The sequence below is a fragment of the Musa acuminata genome, chromosome BXJ2-9 (genome assembly GCF_036884655.1).
Source record: "Musa acuminata AAA Group cultivar baxijiao chromosome BXJ2-9, Cavendish_Baxijiao_AAA, whole genome shotgun sequence".
In the NCBI taxonomy this organism is placed as follows: Eukaryota; Viridiplantae; Streptophyta; class Magnoliopsida; order Zingiberales; family Musaceae; genus Musa; species Musa acuminata.
In genome coordinates this window covers 17,602,501-17,612,500 of record NC_088346.1, presented here as the reverse complement: position 1 = coordinate 17,612,500, position 10,000 = coordinate 17,602,501, and positions in this window count along the sequence as shown.

The following is a 10,000-nucleotide window of genomic DNA, read 5'->3' as shown; positions in this document are numbered from 1 at the left end:
AGTCATTCTTGAATTCAATGCTTTTGAATTAAAGAGACATATTGATATATTAAGTTCATTTAAACTTATCAATTCTCCCATCATGATTCCTATCATGATGTATCTTTCTGAAAATGATGTCAAGGCATGACATCCATTTTCAAGTCTTATATTTCAAACATGAAGGATTGCAATCATAGTAATTCATCATATGGTAAGATATCAACATTGTAAAATTACAATGTTAGCTTTAAATATCTTAACATAAATGTAAATATTTCAAGTGTATAACAATTTATTCTATCATCAATTTACCACATATTTCTCCCCTTTTGTCATCAATAAAAAGGAGAATGATTCAAGCGTATTTCAAGCATAGTAATAATTGTGGTAAAAATTCTTGTCCTTTTTCAACAATAAGTGGTAAGATACCATTCATACAAATTATTTTTCAAGCAATCATGATATGATATCATTCAAAAGTTAATTAAGGAGATAGCTTTCATTACTTCTTCTCTTTTTGTTAACGTTTTGCATGAAGGAGGAAAGCCATTAAAAACTAACTTTGAATGAAATTAAAAATGATAAGATATTAAATCATGCGTCATTTTCACAAGGAATTCATGTGAAAGAATCATTACATCAAATCCATTTCTCGATTAAAAATTATTTTTCATAAGGTAAATCCATGAGAGATGCATTTGTTAATTAATTCCATATGTCAAAAATCATAGAGTATTGATATAAAACAAACTTGATATGACATAGGCTCATGAAAGCTCCATTCAAGAAATACATTAAATCCGGAAGAGAAATACAAAATCATGCATTCGGACAAAGTTTTGTTATGGCTCTTCAATCACAATTATGAAGGTAAAACATGCTCATTATCACGGAAACTTTTGAATCATATAATCATATAAAATTCATATCATAATATTTTCAGCATTGAGTTTTTAAGTGATTGATCAAAAGAGTCAAGAAAGTCCAAAAATAAAATTTAACAAATTCATGCATTCGGACAATGTTTTACCATAGTTTTTCAATCACAATTATGAAGCAAAATTATTAATGTTTTATACTACTTTAAATTAAACATGTTATTGAAGCATTCAATCATGTCAAATTCGTATAAAATTTTTAGCACAGAATTTAAGTGATCAAGGAAAATCCGAAAACGAAGTTCAATCAACATTAATATTCCTAACTTTGTAAATGCTCACCAAATAATACATCAAGTTGTAGATACCAATAGTTAAACATATCAAGGACTTGCAATCATCAAATTAAGTGGCATTGCGATCAAAGTGAGTAGCATAAAAAGGTTTACAACAACATAGTTTTACAACATGACAAGAAGGAATTGTGTCCATCTTTTCTAAATACATACATATGCTCATTCAGATTCAAACCAACAAAATCATCAAAATCTCAACATTGCTTTCAAGAGATTCAAAAAGGCATAAACAACGTTATCAATCTCTTAGTGAAAAATTGATAAGATAGAGAAAAAGTAATTTTCAAAAGAAATGCTTTTCTCTTTTTGTTTCAATTTATTGATTGATTTCATACATGCATGTTCTTTTCTTTTATCCAAATCCATGTATCTTTCATTAACATCGAAAAAGAACTTTCAAAAGATCGTAAAGTTCGATAATCACAAAAATCATCAAGATCAATAAGCCATAAATTACTTAAAAATCATCATGCATAATTTTAAAATTTAAATTTATTAAGCATGATCACAAATTACATTATTTCATCAAGCATGATTTCATATTTTCAATTAGAATAATTTTGTTTGTTTATCATAAAATATGTAATTTTCTTTTTAGGTGAATCTAACTTTTCAAGCTTAGTTTTCGATATAAAATCCATGCATCATCATTAAGCATGATATCAAATCATCATTACATTATTTCATCAAGCATGATTTAGTAAAGTATTTTCAATTAAATACGAAGATCATCAAGATACATATTATCACTTTATCACATTAAAAAAAAACATCTAGCATGATTTAAGTCTAATTTTTAGTTCCTTTATAATATGCAATTTTTATAATTATTTTCAAAATTACTAGCATGATAAGCATGATTCCTAATTTTTATATTTTTATTATTAAATATTATTAAACATGTAAATTTTAAGAAAATAACTTAACTAAATTAAAAATAACTCATAAAAAATATTATGTAATTTTAAAATAAAATAAAGGCATTTTGATTACCTCAACATCGAAAGCTGTTAAGGCGTAGTTTGTCACCTCGCCTTTCTTAATTTTCTCCTCTTCGGAGGAGCTCGATTCATCCCATTTTGTGTTCTCCTTCTTATGTTCAAAGCAAGTAGTTGCGTTCTTTTTGTTCTTATTCTTTAATTCTTATTTTATCAACTTTTTAAATTTCTTAGTGAGTTTAAGTTCATCATCACTTTAGCTTATGCTCGAGTGGTCTTCAAATGTTCTAAGTTCAAAATCCTTCTTGTTCTTTGGAAGGTGGTTCTCGAGTTCTTCATGTGCATTACACGTCATTTCATAGGTCATCAAAGACTCTATTAGTTCTTTGATAAAAAAAGTATTTAAATTTTTTGATTCTTGAATAGCGATTACTTTTGAATCCCAAGTTTTAGAAAGTGAGCTCAAAATCTTTTTAATGAGTTCAAAATTTGAAAAGCTTTTACCAAGTGCTTTTAGACTATTAACGACATCCGTAAAACAGGTATACATGTCTCCAATAGTCTCTCTTGGTTCCATACAAAACATCTCAAAATCATGCATCAACAAATTTACTTTAGAATCTTTTACACTACTTGTGCCTTCTTGTGTGATTTCGAGAATATGCCAAATATCGAAGGTCGTTTCGCATAAAGAAACCCAATTAAACTCTGTTTTATCTAACGCACAAAAAGTCTTCTTCTCCAAATTATTCTAATCTTTCATTAGAAGAGAAGACCTTTTAAAACCAAATTCGATTATATGGCATAAATCGAGATTCAATGAAAGCAAGAAAATTCTCATTCGAGTTTTCCAATAAGTGTAGTTCGTCCTATTGAAAAAGGGAGGACGAATGAGAGAGTTATTCTCTTGAAAGCCGAAAAGAGCCATTTCTATTTAGGTGTTAAACAAATTTAGAAAACCGCGACTCTGATACCAATTGTTAGGATCAAGAGCACACTAAGAGGGGGGGGAGGTGGGGGGTGAATTAGTGTAGCAGAAAACTTTCGTCGGTTAAAATTTGATTTCATTGAAAACCATTTCGGAAAGATCTTTAAATTAAAAGCATACGGAAGTATAGTTGATGTAAAGAAATGGAGGCAGTTTACAGTTAAGATAAATAGCAGAAAGTAAATGCAAACTGAGATTTAGAGTGGTTCAGTCAATCTTGATCTATATCCATCTTTGGCTTTCTTCTCCGATAAGGTCATCGACATTCACTAGAGGCCTTCCTTCAATAGGCAAAGGCCAACCACCCTTTTACAGCTTTTCTCCTTTTGATGAGCGTAGAAGACAACCCTTACAAGCTTTTACTCATCTCTTGAATGATCAACACTTAGAAAGAAAGAGGGAGAAGAACTTTAGCTTTTATAACACTTTTAAGCTCTCAAATACTCAGAATTAAAGCAAGTTTTTGGTCCCCTTTCATGCAAGAAAGAGTGGGGTTTATATAGACCCCAATCAGTTTGAAATTGGAGCTCAAAAGTATCCATTCCCGGATTTTCGAGGTCCTGGTAGTACCACCGCCATAAATGGGTGGTACTACCACCTGTCATCTGTCACTGAGCGATACTATTGCTCAATCTGGGTGGTACTACCGCCTGACAGCACTCAAAGATTGAGCTCATGCGGTACCATCGCTTGACAAGGATGGTACCACCGTTGGCAGTAATAACTACCGACGGTACCACCGCCTGACAGGAGCGGTACTACCGCCCAGAACTCCTGGGAGACCAAGTCTCTTGGGCGGTGCCACCGTCGGCCCTAGCGGTGCCACCGTCGGCCAGGAATTATAGGTCCGAATGGGCTATTCCATTCAGCTCAATTTGGGTCTGTTAAGGGCCTAATTGACCCCTGATTAAGTTAATGGGATCACCTTCCAATCCTAACTTAATCTATATACTAACTATGACAATTAAGACATCAATACTACAAATTATGTTTCGGTGCGTCAATCGCTTCTTCCGGCGAGCTTCCGGTGAACATTCGGTGAACATCTGACGAACCCTCAGCGATGCTCCGGCGGACTTCCGGCAAACTCCTGAATTTTATGACGATCTTCTTGGTGAGTTCCAATGAGCTTCTTTGGCAAGCTCCTAGACTTCTCGGATTGTTCTGGCAGAACCTCCAACGAACGTCCGGACTTCCGATGAACTCTCGAACCCCCAACGTGATCTTGGTCTGGACTCCGGCTCAACACCTACTGCATGTCTTACTACTATCGTAGTTAATCCTACACACTTATCTCAATATATAGATTAGATAAACAAATGACAATTGACTTCATCATCAAAATCTGAGATTCAATAGTACCGCCCGGACATAGCCTCCGAGAGACTATCAGGCAGTGGTACCGCCTTATGTTAGTGCTATAGGAGGTGGTACCACTAGGACCCAAAAAACCCGAGATGAGACCTTTTCTAGCTCCAATTTTGAAGCTAATTGAGGGCTATAAATACCTCTTACTTCTCAACTAGTAAGAGCAGAGAAAGTGATAAGAACTGTTCTGAAACTATAGTGAAATAACTTGTAAAAGTTAAGAGTTCACCTCCATAGTTTCTAAGTGTGAAAGTTTTTAAAAGGACAGTGAGCCACTTGTGAAAGTTCTGTAAAGGAGTGATTGATCTTTGCCCTTCAAGAAAGATCAATAGTGAAAGCTAGTGACCTCATTAGAGGAGGTATTGGGAGTGGATGTAGGTCAGATGACTGAACCACTATAAAATTGGCGTGTTCTTCTCTGGTTTGCATGTCTATTGTTGCCATTTACATACTGCAAACTGATCTAGTTATTCATTACACTTCCATACACTTTCAAGTCAAGTACATTTCCGATACGGTTTTTCATCGTATGAAGTTTTTCAGAGTTTTTCAAAACCATTATTTTTATCCGCTGCACTAATTCACCCCCCTCGTAGCACCGACTTGTTCCTAATAGTTGGTATCAGAGCCACGGTCTTTCTCATTTGGTTTAACACCGAAGAGAAATGGCTATTTTCAACTTTTAAGAGGGCTTTTCGATCGTTCGTCCTCTCATGTTCAATGGGACGGACTACACTTATTGGAAAACTTGAATGAGAGTTTTCTTACTTTCTTTGGATTTAAATTTATGGAGTATTATTGAAAATGGCTTTCAAAAATTTTCTAAACCAATAAACGAATGGAATGATTTGGAAATGAAATTTTTTCTTTAAATGCTAGAGCTATGAATGCTCTATTTTATGCCTTAGGTAAAAATAAATTCAATCGTATTTTTATGTGTGAAACGACTTTCGATATTTAGCACACGATTGAAATCACACACAAAGGCACTAGTAGAGTAAAGGATTCTAAGATAAATCTGCTGATGCATGATTTTGAATTATTTCGGATGGAACCAAGTGAGACTATTGGAGACATATATACTCGTTTTATGGATGTCATCAATAGTCTAAAATCTCTTGGCAAATGTTTTTCAAATTTTGAACTTGTTAATAAAGTTTTACGATCTCTTTCTAAAAATTGGGACTCTAAAGTAATGGCCATTCAAGAAGCCAAGGATTTGAATACTTTTTCAATCGAAGAACTTATCGGATCTTTGATAACCTACGAAATGACCAATATGGCATATGACGAACTTGAGAACAACCTTCCAAAGAACGGGAAGGATTTGGTACTTCGAACTAATAAGACCACTCGAGCGAAAGCTTAAGTGATGATGAACTTGAACTTCTCACTATAAAACTTAAAAAATTCATTAAACAAGAATTAAAAAATAAAAATAAACTTAAAAAACCATAGAAGACGAGAGCACTCAAAGTAACTTGGGACGAAACGAGTGTATCTGAAGAAGAGGAGCAAATCGATGAAGACGAAATGACAAACTTCGCCTTAATGACTCTCGATAATGATGTAAACAACTCAAATGAAATTTCTTTACTTTATTTCGAAATTACATAATTTCTTTCATGAGTTATTTTTAAATTAGTTAGTAAAAAATTAAAAAAAATATTTCATGCTTCTTCTTCTAGTTATTTTAAAAATTTTGAGCATGATAATTGAATGATAACTTCTAGCACTAAGATTCACTTAAAAAGAAAAATGCATTCATACAACAAACAAAATATTTTTGATTGAAAATGCCTTATGTTCAATAAAATCATGATTGATGTTTTAATGAAATAATAATATAAGACGTAATGAAAATTTTAAAAGATTTTGTATCATTCTTGATATTTTATATTATCTATGAGGATTTGAAGTAATGATGATTTTGCTAGTTATAGGTGCCCAGCAAGCCAATCACGTGAGTGATGATACGTGTGACTTGATACAGAATCTTTTTGTGTATTATATTTTGGCATATATCACTTTATAACTATTGCATATATATATATATATATATATATATATATATATATATATATATATATATATATATATATATATATATATATATATATATATATATATATATATATATATATATATATATATAGTGATATCCTTGGGTTTGTGCAATGGGAATCGGATCATGATGAGATCACGAAAATGAGATCGATTCATCTTTAAACATATATCCTAAATAATCCCGGTCATAGGTTACAGACATCGTGATAACTAGACAAACTAGTGTGCTATATACCCGTCCATATGATGGATGCAGCTGGTCTCATAGCTGCTCGTGTAGGGACACTAGGGATATAGTACAAGTGCTCATTGGAGAATGAGTTCACTGATTGATCCGCTTATGGAATGCTGGATGGTTGATAATGCCTTATTGTCAGACAGCGATTCCGTAGTCCTAGTGGTATATCTGGTCCTTAGACTTGAGACACCAAGCATGTCCTATATGAGTGCTCCACTCTTAGATACTAGACTTATAGGTTTAGTTGTCCTAGATCTAGTACAGCTGGTTATTGGGAGTAGTAGTCGACCTTACGAGGGCTATTTAGTGTCGATAGAGGATCATCCACTCTCAGCATCATGAGAGGAATATCTCATGTGTTCTTGCTTAGACAAATCCCTGGCCAAGGTCATTCGGGTTGAGAGAGAAAGAGTTCTCCGAGAGAATCCGATTAGAGCGAGACTCGAGTAGAAACCGTATGGGTCTGAAAACACCATGCTCGATATACGGTCTTTGGGATATTAGATGGATGAGGGACTATAGGTACACGGTAACTGAGGACAGATAGGTCCAATGGATTGGATTCCTCTGTATTGTTTGGGGACTACGGCGTAGTGGCCTAGTACGTCCATAGTCGATGAGTCAAGTGAATTATTACAGAGATAATAATTCACTGAGTTAGAAGGAGTTCTGATAGGTATGACTCACGGCCAGCTCGATATTGGGCCTAGAGGGTCACACACATATGGTAGGCATTACGATGAGTAGAGGTTCAGATATGAGATATCCGACGGAGCCCTTGTCTTATTGGATATCCAATAAGCCCCTGAATTATTGGATCCCATGGACGAGATCCAATAAGAGCCCATGAGAGATTATTGGATAGAGATCTACTAATCTAAAAGGCTTGGGTTATTGAATGTAGATCCAATACCCACTAGGCGAGGATCCATTAGGGTTTGACAAGGGACCTCTATAAATAGGAGGGATTCAGAGTCTCATAGGCTAGAGCCTTTGCTTACCTCTCCTATTCTCCTTCCCCTCTCTACCTCAGAGCAGGCCTGGAGTTTTGAGGAGCGTCGTCGCAGCCCTATTGTGTGGATCACCGCTAGAGAGGAGGACGCTTGACCTCCTTCACCCTCTCCTAAAGATCTGCAAGGAAATAGGGATATACGATCTCCCTAGGTAACACAATCTACTCTATACGTAGGTTTTCAATTTCACGGATTTTGCGCACCAATCTTCGCACGACGAGGAACATCTCTTTGGGAATCGGGGATTTTGTTTTCTTATTCTTCCGCTGCGCATGTAATGTCGCCCCCAAGATTTCCCAACAGGTTTTTGGATAATTTATGGTTTATTGATCTTGATGATTTCTATGATGATATTTGCTCTTTCGATTTTAAACTATGATGTATCGTTTTCATACGAAAAACTTGAGAATACTTATATGAAATCAATCACTTAAAATGAAACACATAAAAAGGAAAATGTATTATCATTGGAATCAAAGTGATAAATCAAATCGCTTATTTTAAAAGCCTTATGTTTAATATATTTGGTTATAATGATTTTGATAATGATGCATAATGATCATGCTTAATGAGTTTATCTTTCGAAATTATGTATGTTGATTCTTGTGATTTATGGATCTTTACCATAATGAAAGTTCTTTTTCATTTTAAATATTGATACTTGTTTTTATTTGGCATAAAATTTGGGTATATTTATATGAAATCAATCATATGAATTGAAACACTAAAAGGAGGAAAGCTTTCTCCTTCAACAAAATTCTCTACTCTATTGATTTTTCAAAAAGTGATTAATGAATCTATTTATGTTACTTTTAATGATTTGAGGATTTGAAATTGAATGAGAAATAATTTGATTTCATTAGAAGAGAATTAAGCATGCTAAATCTTCCAAATGTATGAATTATTTTTTCGGATTTCTCGGTTCTTCATAACTTAAATTTTCTTTTTAAATCGAGACCATCTTTCTATTTACAAGAAAAAAGATTTTATTTATGAAGTTTTATTCATGGAGTTTTTATCCTTCATTTAATGATCATTTTCCATGAATTTTTCCTCACTCTTCTCATGAAAGAAGAATTTTTATTCATGAACTTTTAATATATGATGATCATTTGCAAAAATAGGGATTTGATTTTGTGTGGACATCTTGATCTTTTTAATAAATCCTTTCATTTTGCTAAGCTTGATTCAATGAAACTCATTTATTATGGATATGACTTGGTTCAAATCTTTTCATGAATTTTGTTCTTTTTAAATGAATTTCTCCCTTTTCTTCCTCTTCTTCTTATCTTTTTATGACAAAGGAAGAAAGAAACTTGCTAAGAAGAACAAAAAAAAAAAAAAAAAAAGGCTCTTTAGCAAAAATGCTAGCTTCTCATTTTGCATGCAAAGTTTTTTGCTTAACTTCTCATTTAAGCTAGCTTGGATAAATTGGTATAAACCTTACTTGATATGTTTTCAAACACTGGTATAAAACTTACTTGATATGACAAAGAGGGAGAAAATAAATGATGAATGTTTAGTACTAACAATCTTGAAGTGATAAATGCTTAAAAGTATTGATTTAATATTTGGTATCATGAATGCTTTAGTATCATACATGATATGCCCATAGTGATGATTGATTTATTTTTTGTATCATCATGAAGTAAGAATGAAATAAAAGATTTTAAAATTATGCACGTTTTAATTTGAAACTATAATTATGCACAACCATATTAAAAAAAAGGAATGATATTTTAACTTTGTCATGATTTGAAAATTATTTAAATGAAAAAAAATTACATAATTGTATTCTTCCGTTCTTTTTGACAATGACAAAGGGGGAGAAAGAATTGCTAGTGTGCACATCTCAAAAGAGAGATATGCTAGCTTGCATAATTCAAGGAGATGCAAAAACATGCTAGCTTACTCATCTCAAAAGAGAAGCAAAGATTGCTTGCTTATTTCAAGAAGCAAAAGTTTCTTTCTTGAACATCTCAAATATTGCTAGCTTACACTTTCTAAAATGTTGAAAAAATTTGCTAGCTTGTATGTTGTAAAACTTGCTATCTTACTACCTTGCATATGTAAAACTTGCTAGCTTGCTCATCTCAAAAGTAAGAAATGCTATCTTGCAATCTCAAAAGAAGTAAAAGTACTATTTTGCCTATCTCAAGAAGCAAAACTTGT